Source organism: Chlamydotis macqueenii, chromosome Z (genome assembly GCF_036417535.1).
Source record: "Chlamydotis macqueenii isolate bChlMac1 chromosome Z, bChlMac1.mat, whole genome shotgun sequence".
NCBI lineage: Eukaryota > Metazoa > Chordata > Aves > Otidiformes > Otididae > Chlamydotis > Chlamydotis macqueenii.
The window spans coordinates 9,323,015-9,341,703 of NC_141593.1; the positions used below are offsets into that span (position 1 = coordinate 9,323,015).

General features: G+C 56.1%; 1 protein-coding gene across 13 annotated transcripts in view; it reads right to left on the reverse strand.

Moving 5' to 3' along the window:
• The window catches only part of ATOSB (atos homolog B), a 38,110-nt gene that overhangs the window by 6,650 nt on the left and 12,771 nt on the right, over window positions 1-18,689 (reverse strand). For 9 of the 13 annotated variants that reach the window (XM_086770881.1, XM_086770873.1, XM_086770874.1 and 6 more), the window contains exons 3-4: window positions 2,362-2,454; window positions 1,593-1,794 (exon numbers count right to left, since the gene is read on the reverse strand). The gene's annotated coding sequence lies outside the window, so the exon portion shown is untranslated. Of the gene's footprint in view, window positions 1-1,233; window positions 1,479-1,592; window positions 1,795-2,361; window positions 2,455-2,829; window positions 3,299-4,439; window positions 8,872-18,689 lie in introns of those variants that run through there. The other 4 variants (XM_086770879.1, XM_086770880.1, XM_086770875.1 and 1 more) reach the window with 4 other exon arrangements.

Here is an 18,689-nt window from a genome sequence, read left to right on the forward strand (position 1 = left end):
TCCGGGGATGGCGAGAGGAATCAGGCTGGTGTGGCTCTCTGGGGAACCCTGCGGGTCACCCACCTGCAGGATCAGCACTTCCTTCCTGGCCTGGGCAGGGAGAGGAGTCTCCAGCCAGGCTGGAGGCTACTGGGGACAAGTCCGGACAAGTGGTGAAAAGGGAGACTGCCCTCTGCCAGGCACTGGATGTGCTTGCGCTGCTCTGGAGCGCAGGAGTCAGGCAGGTCAGACCAGTCCCAGGGGCTCAGGCCTGTAATCACCCCTTTGGGCAACAGCAAGGAGACCTCCCAGCGCTTGCCAAGAAGGACCTGTCCTGGCCACATGCGCTGAACAAGGCAGGGCTGGTGCCCTGCACTGCCAGCCCCATGGCAGGGACAGGAACCTGACCTAACATCACAGTTATCACTGCCAGCTTGGACCAGGGACTTCCACAACCTCAATTAGCAGCTGGGTGGCACCAGGGGCTGCAGAGCCCACCAGGGTCTCCTGCAGCATCCACCCACTCCTGCCTGACCTCCCCCATGCTGCGTGGCACCTTACTTTTGATATTCAGCCCAGTTTGAGAGCTGTGAGAATCCCGGCCGCAAGTTTTTCTGGCTTGATAAATACTGAAATGGCTGCAAGAGCTGAGGAGATGCAGGAAACATCACCAGCAGACCAAGCAGCTCCAGAGCCTGACAAACTGCCCGTGCCTGGCAACTCTGCCTGCTGTTGTGGAGTAAAGGCTTAGGGGCAGGGGAGCAATAGGGAAATTGGTTCTCAAAGCAGGTCACAGCTACCTGGAGAGCAAGGCTGTGCCTGGTACTTTGACCCTGCCGTAATGGGGATAGGAAAGTAGCAGGCCAGGGTGGTTGAGCCCAGAGATTTTGTTTAAAAGGAGTAATGAAAGGTATAACCTTGCACCAGGATGTGCTGGGGGCTGACCAGCTGGAAAGCAGCTTTGCAGAGATGGCCCTGAGGGTCCTGGTGGACACCAAGTTGACCAAGAGCCAGCAATGTGCCCTTGCCACAAAGAATGCCAACAGTGTCCTGGGCTGCATTAAATACCATATTGCCAGCAGGCTGAGGGAGCTGGTCCTTCCTCTCTGCCACACCTGAGAGAGTGCAGCAAAGGGCCACTAAGATAATTAAGGGACTGGAGCATCTCTTCTGTGAAGACAGGCTGGGAGAGCTGGGACAGTTCAGCCTGGAGAAGAGAAGGCTCAGGGGGATCTTGTCAATGTATATCAATACCTGAAGGGAGGGTGAAAAGAAGATGGAGCCAGGCTTTTTCGAGTGGTGTCCTGTGACAGGAAAAGAGGCACAAACTGGAACACGGGAGGTTCTGTCTGACCATCAGGAAACACTTTTTTTTTTTTTTTTTACTGTGAGGGTGACTAAGCACTGGAACAGGTAACCTAGAGAGCCTGTGGAGTCTCCATCCTCGCAGATTTAAAAAGCTGTCTGAACATGGTCCCGGGCAACGGCTGTAGGTGGCCCTGCTTGAGCAGAGGGGTTGGATCAGATGACCTCCAGAGGCCACCCCTTACAACCTCAACAACTCTGTGTAACCCACCACACTGCAGCCTGTCCTGGCTGCCCCCCACACTCACCCCTCTGCAGCAGAGCCCTGCTTTGCTTCGGATTAACCTCTCTGTCCCGCAGTGGGCTGTCGTTGGCACAACTAGCTGAAGACACCTGCCAGCCAGGCACCCCCCAGAAGCGGCGTGGCTGCCGTGGAATGGCTCCCACCATCACGGTGTGCCTCTGAACCTCTGCACCGTCCTCTCCAGCTCTTCAGTTTCCACAGTGGCTCTGAGGGGGAAGGAAAGTGGCAGATGCAGGGCTGGAGTGATTCGGATAATTTCTCGGAGAAGGGCAGGAGGGTACTGCCTGCCTGCGGGGTCACACAGGCAGAGAAGGGCAGCATTGAGGCTCAGCCTCTCACAGACTCACAAAACCAAAGGCCACATACATGTCTGCCATCTCAGGTGGTGCTGCCACCTTGATTTCCATTTAAACCACAAATACTTCAAAGCTAAGCTGTGAACTCTTGGATCTGGCTGATATTTTACATCCCTTTTGCATGCTTTCCTGTATGAAACCAGGACCATTTGACCGTTTCATGCCTTGCTTTCCAAGACACTGCAGATCACTGGCAACCTCTGGGCTTCCAGTCCACCTCCTGCCCCTTTCACCCACAGCACAGGACACTTTCTGGCCTTACAGACAAGGGGAAGAGCTTGCAATTGTTTTCTTCTAATAAGAGATGCCTGGCAGGGAAGGCAGAAACCAGCAGCCTGACAGCCCTGAGCAATGATGGCCCCCCACCAGCTTCCCCCAGTGCAAAGACAGCAGTCCTTTCATGTGCACAGCACTCACCTGCTCAGATGTGCCCTTGATGCACAACAGAGATTTGCAGATGCAACACAGCTCTCCTGCAGTCATAATCCACCGGCACGGCAGCTTTGATGCCTGGAAGAGGGCAAGGAGAAGAGGCAGCTCAGGCAGCAGCTCGTGGTGCAATGCCTTCAGAGTAGGCAGGAGACCTTGGCCACCTCCACCCTCAGCCCCTCTGTGGCAGGGGCAGCCTGTAAACTTTGCTGGCCCAGAAACCTCTGGATGAAGGACAAAATGCTGCCCATCCCTGGGGACCATGCCCTCCCCACCTCCCTCCCCATGCAGCCCTCGGCCAGGGGCTCACTGCAGCAGCTGTCTGGAGGGAAGCCACTGTCTGTCCCCCTGGACAACCCAACCCCATGGTGGGCACTGCTCTGAAGGCTGGAAACAGCAGGGCCAGGCAGATGAACATAATCCCTGAAGGGATGCTCAGAGACACCGAACACCCACCTGCACCCCCTTTCTGGCACCCTGGCCCAGCACTTCTCCATCCCATTGTCTTGCAGGTGGGAAGTCAGTTTCAGGTCACTCGAGGTGCTCACTGCCTGACCTCGTCTGCCCCAGGAAACAGGCTGTTCTTTCATCACATATCCCGTAAGGTTTGTAATTAACAGTCAAGGCTCCTGAGAGTCAGCCAGCCCAAAAGCCACCACCAGCAGTGCTGGGGAAGGGCACCAGCAGCAACCAGCCAGGACAGAGGTACAACACACCAGCTCCACTCGCAGCAGGGCAAATCAACCCTGTAGCATAGCAAACCTCTGGTACAAAACCTCATCCACAGCTCTTCGTAAAGATCAGCTCCTCCTGGCACCCCACACGGGGCCGGCACCAAGGCAGTAGAAAGGCAGGTGAATGCCCGCAGCTGCGGGCAGATGCTGAGGTGGTAACATGCTGTGCTCTGCCTGCCTGGAAGGTGGAGAGCTCTCTCCCTCCTCTATCCCTGGGCCAGATTTGTACCATGACCTGTGTGGCACAGTCAACCGCTGGGAAGCAAAATCAGCGGTCCATGACAGGAGTCAGCAGGGTGCAGCAGGAGAAAGCCACATCTTCTCTGCACGTGCCCATGCTGGGACAAATGCAGTTTCACCTGCATCCTTTCTTTCTCCTTCCCACCTCCCTCTGCAGTCACAGCCCTTTGCTCCCCAGCCTGTTGTGTCCATCAGGAGAGGCTGACATACTGACACCACAAATCCATCACAGCCAAGACCTCAACATCAGTCACCAAGTGATGCCAGCACTAGCCCATAGGGCACACACCTAGTGCAAGGGGCTGCACCGCATTTTGCCAGCCCGGATACTGTATCCCGAAGGATCGTGGTGGGAAATGCCAGGGCTCCCCAGGCCACTCTAAAAGTGTCTCCAAGTACACCTTGGGACCTCCTTGTACATCCTCCTGAAAGGCTGCCTGGTAGCCTGGGATGGGGAGCAGCTGAGTACAGCACTGTTCCTCACCCTCCTGCAAGGCACCCTGGCCAAGGGAGGTTCTCATCCCCTTTCCAGAGGGGACAGAGCCAAGTCCAGGTGCTCACCAGCTCAGCTGAGCAGCAGAGGTGCCATCCCCTTGATACAGCACATGGGGCTCCATGGGGGCCATGGGGCCCCTCCTAAGCCCAAGTGATGGTGATTTTCAAAGTATTTCAGCCTGTGCTGGTGCTCTGACTTTAAGATGGGACTTAACAGGCTTTGCCTGTTGGGGTGAGCCCAGCCAGAGCTCCTCCTGCCCTCTGCCCTGCTTCTGCCAAGCTCCCAGGCCCTCTCAATGCTCAGAGGACATGAGGAGCCCCATGCTTCTGCCACGGTCTCCCAGCACCTGGGTCCAGAGCTACTCCAGGCACAGCTCTCCTTGCTCCCTCCAGCCCGGCGAGGCCTAGGGAAGGGCACTACGCTCCAACAGCCACAAAATACCTGGTGCCAAAAGGAGCTGGAGGGAGGGAGAATCTCTTGGGCACTGGCGCAGAGACACTGTGTTCCCTGCGGACACCGAGACGCCAGACCCTGATGTCACAGGATGACACAGCCAGGCCTGGGGGGGGGGGGGGGGGGTCAGGGATTTGGCTTACCTGTTGGTTTCATTCCTGTCAGAGGCTTTGGTCTGGGTATTGCTGCCTGGGGCACAGTGCCATGCCCGGGGGCTGGCAGGGCCAAGAGAGGTCCTTGCACCATTTAGACCACAAAAAAACCCCAAAAAGCAACACCAAACTGGCTTTAGCTGCCTTCCTCCCCCCTGGTCCCTCTCCTGGGAACTGCTAAGGAGACCTTTGCAGCCTCACTGGGGGTGAAGCAGGAACCACGCAGCCAGGAAAGAGAGGCAAATACAAAGAGAGGCTGCCATTATAAGAAGGCAAATACTCATCCTCAGCACGAGCAGAGCACAAGGCAAGAGAAGAGGCAACAGAAACGGCCGGAAACAGGCTGCCTGAAGGATAAATCGCAGCTCTGAACCCAAGGAGAAGGAAGGAAATCTAACCAGTGCAAATGCAAACCCAGAAGCTCGCTGGCACAGGCTAAGAGCAGAGCTTGAGAAGTGCCAGCAGGCAGAAAGTTTCCATCACAACCCTGAAGGATGGCAGCAGGAGCAGCAATGCAGCCACCAGAAGAGGGTTTCTCCACAGCCTGACAGACAAGGCCTGTAACCCGTCAGGAGAGAGACAGACACATGAGGCTGGGGACCACCTCCAGCAAAGTCCATAGGAGAGGTGGCAATCCTGAAGAGAAGCTGGTTAGAGAGATGCTGGAGGAGCAAACTGTGCCTGAAGGGAAAGACAATTGGCATGGATGCGGCTCTGGCACTCCCCTGGGATTCAGGTTGGGGAAGAAGGAGCTCACGCTTGGTAGAAACAAGGGAGAGGGAAGGAGGGAAGGAGCATCCTTGCCCCATTGAGAGGGCAAGCGCTGCTCTCGGGGGTCCTCAGGAGGCCTCCTGCCACACCAGATTTATGCAGCTGCAGAGCCCAGCTCAGTGCTGGACCGTGTGCTGATAACGGGGAGGAAGCCAGAGCCTGGAGGGGAAGGATGGGGCAAGAGGCACTGACCACATTAGGAGAATTAGCTCCTGGAAACCACCAGAGACAGCTTCTACAGAGACAGCCCCAACACCTCCCTCTGCCCTGCAGCACCCATGTTTGTGAGGTGCTGCTGCTGCCCTCCCATCCCACGGGACGGGGCATGGATGGGGTGCAGAAGCCACTGGGGACAAAGCAGCCGTTTCCACAGGGTGCCTTGCTGGGGCTCCAGGCTGCAGCAGGCTCCTGAGGGGCTGAGCTCTGCCCAGCGACGTGCGGTGCCTCCCCAGACCCACGTACAGGTGCCGCAGGGATTGAGCCCTTCTGCTTGGCCGAACCAGGATAACACAATGAAACCCCTCCTGGGAGCTGGGGGAGCCGGAGCAGAGCTCTCGGCCTGGGCATTTACCCCTGCTCCCTCTGATGCCCCACGTCTTGGCACGGACGGCCTCCGCACACCTTGCGCGGGTGCCTGGTGCACAGGCAGCGACGCTGACAATAGCCTGCAGCTGGGAAGGGGGGCTCACAGGGTCTGCAGGCAGATCCCGCTACACAACGGCCACCTGTGTAGGGCTTTCCCCCACGTCCGACCCCCCTCACCAGCCTCCCCTCCATGCACGGCTGCCCCTCTCCCCGGGAAAGCGCAGTCAAAGAATGAAAAGCAGCTTAAAATCCAGCAGGACAATCGGGCAGCTCTCCAAAGCCGGCAGCACCCCCTGCCCACCCGTCACCAGCAGACTCAAACCTCAGCGACAGAGCCCACGGCTGCCCAGCTCCAGCCTTCGACCAGGAGCCCAGGAAACCTGCAGCAGGTAGGGCAGGAAAATCCCATGCAGCAGCCGCTCACCGGGAGGACAGCCCAGGTTGAGGACAGACCTTTGTCTCTGCCTGTCTCACTCGCTCGCTGCCGAAGGAGGAAGAGGGGGGCGGTGGGGGACAGCGAGCAAAGATAACACCCCTAGGAGGGATGTCACAGCCACGTTAATCACTTGGAATTCCAGCCAGCGCAGACCCGGGCGCAGCAAATATGGGCAGCAAATGGAGATGCTCAAAGCTCTGAAATAATTGGATCCTTTCACAAGAGCCGAGCCCAGAATCCAGCACAGGAATTCAGTCCCCGCTGGAAGTCGAGAGATCAAATGCACGGAGAAGCAGGCGCAGCACAAGCAATCCTCAGCCACCGCCGTATCCGGCTCCGCAGCCCCTGGCGCTGCTCTAATCTCAGGTGCCTTCTCAGCAGGAGCGAGAGCGAGGGAGGACCGCAACAGAGAGCCCGAGCCCCCAGCAGAGCCCAGCCGAGGCTGGCCCCTTCCCATCCAACTTACTCCACTTGTGGCAAGGTGCAGAAACGCTGCCAATGCAAAAAGAGGGTTTCGCAGAGGAAACCAGCGGCCTCGAAGCCTTGCGCGACTGGAGGAGCAGCCCACGGAAAGGAGACCCTCAAAGCTGCCGGCCGGCCTCCGCAGCCCCGTGAGGGAGATAGCCAGCCTGGCAGGCTTGCCAGCCCGCATCACGTTCCCGGCGAGACACACACACGGCACATGTAGGCTCCTGCTCGGCGCCTCAACGTCAATGAAAAGGCACAGAGGCTTCTGCCAGAAAACAAAGAGGCAGCGGCAGAGCTGGGGGTGGGGAAAACTCTCCGCTGCCCAAGAGGATCCCTGCAGAGGCAGCAGGATGCTGCTGGGCTCCACCGCGGCTACTCACCCCCGCAAGCCCAAGGTGGCACTCACTTGCCTTGGTGCAGGGAGTCCGGAGGGTGGGCCAGCTCCCGCTCCCCTCCCCGAGGCAGCGCCGGGTGGGACGTGCTGGAGGACAGGAGCCAGGCCCAGGACAACAGCTGGCCACGAGGGGAAAATTCCTCTGGGCTGGCTCCGCTTCATAAAAAGCTGCGTCTTTTCACCTCGGGGTAGCTGCCGTGTGCCGGGGGGAAGGACCGCGCCTGCAAGCTTTGACACCAGGACAATCTGCGGAACTCAATGGCGTTGACCTTGCAGCGGCACGGCAGCCTCGGCAGTCAGCCCAGGGCAACAAAGAAAGTGCCCGCAGCGAAAGTAAGCCCCTGGCCACCCAGGCACAGGGACATATCAGCCAGCTCCCTTCCAGTCCTCCCGTCCCTCTCTTGGGGCAGCAGCCCAAGGGACGGGGACCTTGGCCACTGGATGACCACACGGACCGGCTGCTCCACTCCAGACCTCGGTGCCAACTGGAAGCAATGGAAAATTTTCCACCGTTGGTGATTACAAAGTCACGTGCCTTTGCAGCTGGTCACAAGATCGCCATGAGAAGGCAAATGGGTCCTGGCAGAGGGGCAGGGACCTCTTCTCTGCGCTTGCACAATGCCTGGGGTCTCTGGCTGTGACCAGGGCACCGATGTGCTGCTGTGTTTCAAGCTCCCTAAGGACATTTGTCCAAGGGAGGCATCTCCCAGGTCCAAGAAGGAATAGACCCTCACCACATTAAGTGATGCACAGATGTTAGTATTAACAACCCTTTTTATCTGATGTCCCAAGAGGAAGAATGATACCTTGGGGTAGTGTCTGCATCAGAAGCCCCTGGGAACCCTATCCTGACCCGTTCAACTCAAACCCAACGGAAAGGCAATCACTTACTACAAACTCCCATCCCATCAGCTCCCCGTCCCGGGCCATGCACCGTGGGAAGTGTGATATAACAGCCCTGCTGTCCACCGCTATGAGCAGGGTACAGAAGCACGAGTGCCTGACAGGGAGCCCTGGAGGGGGATGATGCTTTGTGAGCTGTGAGAAGACAGCACGGCAGTCAGCGGGTGACAGGACCCTTTTTGCTCCCACCTCTGCTGTTCCCTCTCTCCTCCCTCCAGTCACCTCCACATACAGCCACAGCCATCCACAGCCCCATCTTCCCTCCTTCCTGAGCCAGCTCCTTCTGTACCCTGATGCCCTCTAGCCATCCGCACATCCCGGATGCGCAATCCTTCACCTTCCCAACATCCTTCACATGGCAGCCAGGCTCTACATCCCCATAAGCGTGCTCCTCTTCACTCTCACCCCAACCGCATCTTCCTCCTCCCTCGGATGTTGCCCTGTTTACACACACTCCCATGCATATCCCCAGTCTCCCCAGACTCTGTTGCCTTCTGATGGTTGCAGTTCATACCATAAATAACCCCAGTGTCACCGCATCCCTGACTGCCACCCACCTACAGCCTTGCTAAGCTGAGTCTCCTTGCACACACTCCACTGACGAGTCCACAACACACATCCGGGAGAGCCACCACAACGTCACCTTTCCCTACCTCCCCGAACGGTCACCAGTACACAGCAGAGCAGAGGAGAAGGTCCCAGGGACTCTGCATTACCCCGAGCAGCTCTGGACACAGGCACCAAAGCTACGCGTGGGAAGAGGGAGGAGGTGAAGCACCCGCAGCGGGGAGGGCAGCAAGGATTGTGCACGCAGTGTTTACCCCGTGGGAACTGCCCGTCCCCACCACAACCCCTCTTGCGATACACTTCCTTTTACCGTAAGAGCCCTCTCCAAGGGAGGTGCTTGGGCACAGGCGCTCAGGCCTCCGGCTCAGTGTTACCAAGCTGCAGCCTGCAGATAAGGCTGCAGCAGCTGTGGGGACACTCAGCATCTTTTCCACTCCCTGTGCTAGACATCTACGTGACGCAGGGGAGGAGATACCACACACACACATGGCCGTGCACACCCACCCAAACTCACTGTTTTCCAGCAGCGATTTAGAAAGTCTCAAGCCTAGCGCAGGCCAGAGCAGTGACATGGGCAGGGACTCGGGCCATAAGGGTGAAGCTTTGTCCCTTTTTGATTGTAAAGAGCTGGACACAGCCAGGGCTACTGCAGGGAAGGAGGATTTCCACCACGAATTCAATGCCCTGTGCCTTGTCACAGAAAAGGAAAGTCTCTCCTTCTCATGGGACTGAAGGTGAAAGAGAAATACCCTGCTAGCATTAGGAAAAGGGTGCCACTGCTGCCATCTAAACACACACTGTTGCTCATAATGGAGGCAAGCACACAAGTGCACAAGCCTCTCTGAAGGGAAACCAGGGGGAAGGAGGGACTGGCATGTCTGACTGCAGGCATATCCGTAAGCAGGTGCCAGTGGGAGATGCAGTCTAGTTCCTATTGCATTCCGCGAAACTGGCAAACCTCCTGGTCTACGCACTCCAAACCACTTGTGAAGTCCCACTGACAGCAGAGCCCTCTGCCTGGTGTATTCACAACTCCCTCCTCCATGGGGCTGAGCTCCTGCAGGGCTGCCAGGGCTCCAAGCAATGCAAGTGGCCAGGGATGCCCCGTGGGATGAAAGGTGGAATCCACTCGGCACCTTCAAGTTGCATGGAGATGGAGGAAGCCAAGGCTCAACTGGTGCTTCATGTCAGGAGGAAGCTGGAGAGGACCTGCGCCCAGGGCTATCTGGCAGGTGCAGCCTGCAGGGACTACACAGCACTGGGACACCACATATCAGCATCCTCTGTCTTCACAGAAGCCATAGTGAAGAGGGATGGGCTCGAGACGCAGCTGCATCCCCAGACAACCCACCTGTGCAGGAGATGAGCCTCCACGTCAGTCCCTGAAAGACGCGAAGGCCCCCGTGCAAACTCTGCTGGCAGCCCCTGTTTTGCTGCGCTGCTTCTATGGGAACACACAAAGCTCAGAAACTAGCTTAACTATGGCAACGGGGTCCAAAACACCTTCAACCATGGTGGCAGCCGTGGCACTGAGGACACAGATGTCCCCCGAGAGCTGATACTCCTAGGGAGATGGAGCCCACAAGAGACCCAAGAGCTCTCCACAGATCAGCTCATCCCCAGCCGCGCAGTGATTTACCCGTGCAGCTGGGAGTGGACCTTGGGAGCCTCTCAGCTGAGACCACTGAACCCTGCTGCTCTCAATGTGCACGGGTGTTGTAACAGGGATATCCAAGTACTGCAAGAGCGGCCAGAGCAGTATTGAGTAATGTGTGGACTACCAGGGAAGGGAGGGCACACAGTGCTCCGAGCAAGACGGCTGCCCAGCACCAACGAGCCCAGGGGAAAGGCTGAGAGGAGCAACTTGAGAAGGGGTCTGGGGACAAGCATAGGCTCATGAGAACGTCCTAGACCTTGAAAACCCGCATAAAAGCATCTGGGGAGCCTGGATATCCTCCTAGCCTCTGCCAGATGTGGAGGCAGACGTAGCCACAGCTGAGGGTCAGCTCTGCCCAGGCATCACGGCTACACACAGCCTCCCATGCTCTGGTTCATTATTCTTGCAGACAGAACAGGGTAAAACAGTCAAAAACCCTTTGAGCACTTACACGCTGGACACAGGCTTCTGCAGCATCAGGCACCAGGGTTAAAGTTCAAGACACAATAAATCACAGAGCGAAGTTGTTTCTGAAGACCAGGCCGATACGGCTGCCAGCAGCCAGCCTTGCAGAAGGACAGGATCAGGAAAAGAGCAGCCATGAGAATAAAAGGCTGGCAAAGAAACAGAAAATACTAGGAACAAGTAATTCTTTCCAGACAGTCCTTTGGGCTCATCTCAGTCTCCATCTGCTCCCTATCTGCTCGAGATGGTCAGGCAGCTGGAGCCTTTAAAAAGGCTACTGGTGACTTCCTCCCCAGTCACCGCCGTCTCTGGGACAGGCACCACGGGGAAAGATCGACCTGGAGCCCTTCCAGCCGGAGGGCTGGAGGCCAGCATCCTCCCCAGCTTCCCGACAGTGCCAGCACCCGGCTCTGCGCTGCCAGCAGAGCAGGGTGGATGGTTTATCGTCCTGTGCTTTACTGCCGACTGGCTTTTTGCGCTCATGCAGGGAGGGAATAATGCCAACCTCTGGAGAGATGGTTAAGACAGATGGGGGCAAAGTAATGAGCCGGGCAATGCCGCTAAGGCAGTGCCTCCATCCTCCCGCACTGCTAATACCGTACGGATGAGACAAACCAAGCCAGGAGAAGGGGATGGCCAGAACAACACCCTGATTCCTCCATTGGCCTACAATCTGGTCAGTCTGACAGGCTATGAGCTGCTATATTGCCAAACTCCCTGAGAACTGCAGAACTGGGGAAAAATGACAATGGGAAGGGACTTCAGGAGGTTTCGGTCCAATCCTGCTCACAGTAGGATGTTGAGCAGGTTGCTCAGGGCTTTCACCTGCTGAGAACTGAAGGTCTCCAAATGTAGAGACTGCCCTCACTTCTCTGGGCCCTGCTCCAGAGTCTAATCACACTTCCAGATAAATATTTTTCCTAATATCTAATTGGAATTTCCCTTGTGTGCCATTGCTTCTCATCCTGTCCCTCGGCACTTCCCAGGAAAGCCTGGCTTCAGCTTCTCTCCAAACCCACAGACGCCAGCTATGGCAAGAGCCATAGCCTTCGCTGCCTTCCCTTTCCCAGGCTGCACAAACCCCCCGCTCTCAGCCTCTGCCCACAGTGCAGTGCAGCACACCAGCAGCCCCACGGCAGGGCCAGAGCTCCAGGGCTCCTCTGGAGGGTGCTGGAGCCTGCTTGCGTCCATCCTGCCCAGCCAAGGGTGCCACCAGGGAGGACAAGAGGCACCTGTGGCTAGCTCCGAGGGGTTGTTTTTGTTCAAGTATTTGATCCTTGCTCTGGAGTGATACCGAGTACCTATGTCAGTGCCTGCTGCAGGACTCCTAGGTTATCCCAAGCTGGGAGCCTCAAGTACCTGATCCAAGAAGTTTGGCCCTAAATACTGAGGGCTTTGGCTTCACCAGTACCAGGCCTACCTCCATCACGCCCATGGGGGACCTGCCCTCAGGACTGACAAGCAGGACCATCAGGAGTCAAACTCAGCAGAGACCATCTGGGCTAGATGGAAACTCAACAGCCCAGAGCAGGTCCCTGGATGAGGGAAGCAGCCATCTACAACCCCCTCAACACCCACCTAGGTCTGCAGCAGAGTCCAGAGCACACAAAGGATTTCAGAGCCAATGATCAACCATGTCCCCAGATCTGCAGCACATCATCCCTGTCCCAGCTCTCCCTCAACACTGGGTTCCTTCAATACAGAGCTATCTATTTATCTGTCTCTACCCCAGCAGGGATCATTCATTTTTCCATCCCCTTTCTGCTCTCTCAGAGCAGTTGGGAAGGTTAGTTGGCAGGATCCAACCAGGATAGAGACCTGCTCATCTTGCCCAGTGCTGGCTGGACACCCCACTGCCTGTGTGGGGACAAGGATCCACCCCACGCACCGGAGGCTGAGATACCTGGTTACCACAGCTCTCCCTTGCAGTGCACATCTCCAGTCCCTCCTGGGAAAGCCTCAGCACCAAGGATGCCCCAGGCTTCACGGGGACACCAGTATACCCATGGCTGCAGGAGATGTGGGCAGAAAATGGGTTCAGCACAAGGCCGAGCCAGATCCCGACCCGTTCCCAAGCCACACGCACTGCCTCCACCTGTGAAGCCCTGCGGCTTTCCCAGCTCTCCTCCGGCACCCTCTCCCCATCAGCCGGGGGACCCGGCACGGGCTGCCAGGCTCTTGGATTCCCTTGAAGCCCAGCCCTGGGTGAGCACCTGCCCTCTGCTTCCCGCTGACTCATTCCCCCGTGATTCATCTCTCTCCTCCTGGCCTGACTCACCCACTTCTGCCACCACAGTGTGCACGCACGCGCGCGTCTGTGCGTGCAACCCGGCCGCAGCCATGCGGGCAACACCACAGACTCTGCACACCAGCAAACTGGGCAGGGACCCTGGCTGGGCTGTGCCGGAGCCCTCGCTCTCCACAGCACCCAGCAGCAGGAGAGGCCGCTGGCTCAAGTCCACGTTGGAGAGACGGGGCAGAGAGGCAGGCTGTGAGCACTGCCATGAGATAAGAAGCGAGAGGAGGGCTTCCTCTGAGCTCTGGGGCTGCCTTCCAGGCAAACTCGTTGGCTTTATCAGCCCTTCTGCAGCCTGACCCACGCTGCTGGGTCTGGGAGGGTTACCCAGTGCTGCCGTAGCTCAGATCCACAGGCAAGCGGTCTGCTGACTAATCCACCTTTGGGTACAGCCAAACATGCCCTCCCAGGCTGTGCCTCTTCCCAGTTTGACTCTCCAGGGTGGAGAGCTTCCTGGGAGCCAGAAAGGGATCTATTCTAAGCACAGCTACGGTCACTCGGCATCAGCCAGGGTCACTGCCCTTGCAGGGCCCACAGGCTTGGCCAGTTCCTCAATGTGGACAGTGCAAACCACACACATGATGCTATGTATACATGTCCTCTGCTGCTTCTCCAACCAGTAATTCCCCTAATGCTATGGGGCTGAAGCTCTAATAGGCTTTGCCCCACATCCTGTCCCTTCACCTTTCCCTCAGCATCACCTCTTCCAACCTCAACCTCCTTCTCATAGGGGACCTGAGCAGGCAGAGGTCATGAGGAAGATCGCACACCGCAGCCCAGCGAGAGCTGCGGCACACACCTCCCAGCTGGCAAGCGGCTCTGCGTACCAGAGCACATCTATCTGCGTCAAGGAGCGCATGAGAGTGCCGGCGCACATGGAGGACGTCGGTCTGTGCAGCACACCCGGTCATTGACCTGCGCCTCTGCCTGTCATAGCTGGATGATCCATTTCCTATTGACCACAGGAGAAAATTGCTGGGATCAGACACAGGCTCTTCTCCCACCTTTTCCGTTCCACACCCCACAAGTCAGAGTGACACTGAGAAGGGGCTCTGGTCCCTTCCACCCAGGAGCACTTGGCCAGCTGCAGCATTTTGCCTACAGCCACAAGCAGGTTACTCAGGACAAGCTTTGCTGGTGCTGCAATAGGACAAGTCGGTCGAGCATCACGTCTCCAGCAGGGTCACACAGCCCCAGTCAGGCCAGGAGGCCTCGATACCCCGGAATTAAGGCCAGATTTAACCATCCTTTGGCCAGGGAGGGAGGGACAATGTTTTGGGCTGGGATGTCACATATTAACAGGGACAAAGAATGATTTTCTGCCAACGTTAGGACTTTGTCAGAACTGCTAGTTCTCCCTGGATTTTTACATTCCTGATCCTCACCATGTAAGCACAGAGCCTTTCTCCCTTCTCACACAAATAGAACCAAGTTTTCTCCATCACATGGTGTCCCATCGGCGCTGGCAGCTTCCCCTGCACACCAGCCCTCCTCTCATCAGGATGTGCCAGTCCCCACGGTCCCTGCTACGGAGGCAGAGTAGGAGATCCATAGTGCACATCAGTGCACATCAGTGAGGCCAAAGGCAGAGCCAACACTGTGGTCACAGTGTTAGCAAAGTCACAGCACTGGGCAAGCACCTGAACGAAACTCAGCAGCTACCAGCATGACAGGCCCAGCAATTTAAATGCATGTGCTTAAATCAGCCTGTCACCACTGAAAAGATGGGCTATGAGCTCTGGGAGCCCCTGAGAGTGCAGAAATAAGTTACGTGAGCTCTTAGACAAGGCTGGCTCCCTGCCGCAGCCTCCAGGCAAAGAGGAAGACAAGGGATGTGCCCTACATCCAGTTAGAGCAGCCAAGGACTGCTCCGATTTGAGGCAGACCATAAAGATTTCCTGCCAGCCCCCCATTTTTGACTAACAGAGGGGTAACATCTCATCTATGACACTCCTTTCCAGCCAGACTGGGGGGAAAAGTAAAGAGGAGACAGTCAAGCTTCTCTTGCTTCTAACATCTCTCCCAAACCAAGGGAATTCCTTGCAGCTGCCTTGTGTTCCCCTTCTGCAGCCCAGATGGCTACAAAGAGTGGTAGAGTGTCCCTGCAAAGTACTGTGACAAGACCTTGCTCCCTTCAACTAGCATGTTTCAGGGCAGCAAGCTGGGAGCCAGCTCATTCACCCACCTTTATGTCAGTGGCATGCTCCTGCAGTACAGGTCATGCCAGAGGGTAGGACGAGAAGAGAGGACTTTGGGCAACAACAGATGGAGGTGTTCAGGCTTTCACAATGTGGATGGTAAACAGCATGCAGTTCTTGACGTTGATGCTTCTGCCGGAACAGTTCCTGGTTGCACGGACAGACAAACAGGGCACAACTCTGAGAACAGGCACCAAGGTGAACTGAGGACATTACAATTTCCAGGAGGCCCAAACCAAGCCTTCCATTTCTGGGTTATGCTTCTCACAGCAGCTGTGCTCCCTACAGTTCTCCATTTGTGATGCCTGAAAAAGCAGAGTAGCCTCCAGGTTGCTAACTTAGGTGGTGGCTGCAGTGATCCTCACGGAGTATTCCCTGGGAACAGCTTTAATCTCCTAGACAGAGCCCAATGAAGCATCATCCCTTTGTTCCAAAAATCACATCCAAGGTCATCTGATCCAACATAAAGACCAGATGTGGAATTTGTTTAAATGAAAGCTAGATGGGGGAGCACGCCTGTGCCAAGGGATGGAGCTGCATGGCCAAGCGCCTGCTAACCCAGCCTGAAAGTCTTAAACTGCCTTTCCTGGTTGGCAACACAGATCCAAGTTTGCTAAAATTGGAAAGCCCACCGTGTGGTTCACAGCTGGTGCTCACCCTTCCTGCAAGCTGGAAACCCCTATTGTCTCAGCAGCCCTGATCAGCCCCTGGCCCTTGTCAGAGGGATGCTCTTGTTGACTCAGCACATCCTGCAGCCCTCTGTACGTGTCCTGGGTGGGCTGGCTGGCTCACTCCATCTGAATCTCAGGATGGAAACTAGCTGTGTCCTCTTTCCACCTTGCTGTGGGAAGGGAAACAGAGGTTTCTGCCATCCATCCCTTCCCTAGGTTCTTTTGCTGGCTCCTCTGGTGCTCTGCCCTACGGGGTACCCTGAGCAGACAACATTAAGCAGAAGGGCTAGGGAAGCAGCTAGATGCAGGCTTTTCTGCTTAACTACACATGAAAAAAAAAACAATTTTAGCCTGGGCAGGCATTTAAAAGCCAACTTCCCTCTCCTGCCAAAGCAAGATGTGTACAGGCACCCAGAACTGTCTCTTCTTCTGCATTCTGGAGAGATCCTCCCTCGCAGGCACCTTTTACCCTCTGCAGCCTTCACGGGCTCAGAGCAGGTTGGAGAGGCCCAAGTGCTGGCTACACCAGTGATGCTCCGAATTCAGGTGCCACACGTGCAGGCAGCTGCAAATACAATACGGGGGCGGGGGGGGAACCAAAACCAAACCACCCAAAAATCCCAGGGCAGAAGGCCTGCACAAAGCCTGTAGTCCTGCCCTCCTGGCTCCCAGCCTTGTGTGCAACACTTATTTATCCCAGGATACAGCTCCAGTTTTCATTCTGGCCCTAAAGCTCCCCACGAAGTTGCTCTCGCTGACCTTCACACTTTCTTTTCTCTCTGCCCCACTTCCAGCAGGGACCTCAACTGCTGCTGCCTCCCAGCAAAAGGGTCTCCATGACCTTTGTAATTCAACACACTGGGAAAGACTCACTCCATCCCCTCTGTTCCTAGCCCAACACAGACCTTAAAAGCCCTCTTTGTTCCTGCTACCAACCCTACCCCACAGCCGTGGCTTAACCCTTAGGGCACTGCCTCAAATAAAGAGTGCTTCACAAAAGCAAGGCAAGCAGCAGCATTTGTGGGAAGCTGGACCTACCCTCCACCTACAGAAAAGCTGTGCTGACAATCTGCTGGTGGCTCGCAGGACGCATTGGATACACACAGCAGGGTGAGGGGAAGATGCCTCTGATCATCCTCATCTTCAGTACAAACTACCACCAGGCTACGTGGGGATCCTGCACCCCACACTGCTGCAGTGACATGGGCATGATTAGGGCTTGCAAGTCTTTATAGTCTCTTGGTCTCACACTGCCTGCCCTCGGTTCAGCGAGTTTATTACAAAACACCCTCTATGCATGCAGATTCAGGGCTGCAAGGAAGGAAGAAAGGTGAGGAAGGAAGCAGGTAGGACTGGGCATTCCCTTTGTCACTTCTGGAAGGGCTCCTCTGCTCCTGCCCCCAGGTACAGCCACTGCTCCACGCCCAGGCGGAAAGCAGATACAGAGAGAGATGCTGTACTGTTCCCTCCGCAGACTGCACATCGGTGAGAGAGCAGTGATAGCGCTCCTGATTTTTGCCTTGCCTGAGCTAAGCTCAGACCCCATCCTGAGCAGCAGCCCATAAATCACACGTTGGAGGAAGCTGTGCCACAGGACTGTCCATAACCATACGCTCCGCACGTGGGAATGCAGAGGGGATGGGAGGTGCAGTCAGCCCTCCCTACCCTAGCATGATCCCTGGCGCAGGAACAGGCAGTATGGAGCCAGGGCTGCCTTGCAGCACCCAAAAATGCCAGCTCTGCAGCCGGGATGGAACAGAGCTGCCCTGCAGTACCTCAAAACACCAGCTCCACAGCAGACAAAGCAAGGCTCGCATCGCTGCACCCCAAAACACAACCTCTGCAGACAGCATGGGGTAGGGCCATCCTGCAGCACCCCAAAATGCCATTTCCTACCAGCTGCTCTAACTTCCCCTCTGCCTGTTTCTGGTCCTGCTCCCCATCTCCATGCTCCCCAAGCCACAGGGAAACTGAGGCACGGTGTGCCATCCCTGCCCATGAGGAAGGGTGGGCAGCCCCCAGCACGGGTCACTGTGTGGGGAGCACAGCAAGGGTGGTACTGACACCTCTGAAAACCCCAGCGATGGGGAGAGATAAAGATTCTCACATGTCCTGTAGTAACTAAGCAGCTACCCAAATTACGAGCCTTCTCTGTTCCCACCTCTCTTTGAAGCAGAAGTTGTCCCTACTCTGCTGCTGGCCATAAGGACTGCCCCCAGCTCAGCTGGGATACATCTGGTCCCGCAGACTGGCCCACATGCTCTCTGGCACCAGAGGGGACGGGGACATGCAGGGCTCTGTATCAGATGCATGTAACTTAGTATGGCCCAGAAAAGAAAGGTAATACCATATAGGAACAAAACAAAAAAAAAAAAAAAAAAAAAACCAAAACATAAAGCCCAGACAAACAAACAAACAAAAAGATAGAGCATTACAAACCAGAAGAGTGTCCTGGCTTCCAAAAGGCTGGTAGGGCCTGGGTGCTTCCTTGAGAACAGGTTGTCGCATGCTTTACTTTAAAAGATTCATGTGTTCAAGTAAAGACCTGGATTCTCTGGTCCAGCTCTAGGAGCTGGTAAGTTTCCAGGTACTGATCCCAGCCTCCAAAAACCCTTTTGAGGGCCTGTTCCAGGACAAGGTCCACAGCACTGTTCACCCACACTAGCATCCTTTAAAATCCCTAGGTCTCGTCCCATCTATCTACTTTGTAGGCAGAAAAGCTAAAGATCAAGATTTGTTCATTCAGGCTGCAGGTCAGACATCTCACTAATGTTATTAAAGTTCCAGGTTCTTTATGGTATTTCTCAAGATCTCAATGAGGTTGAGAGCC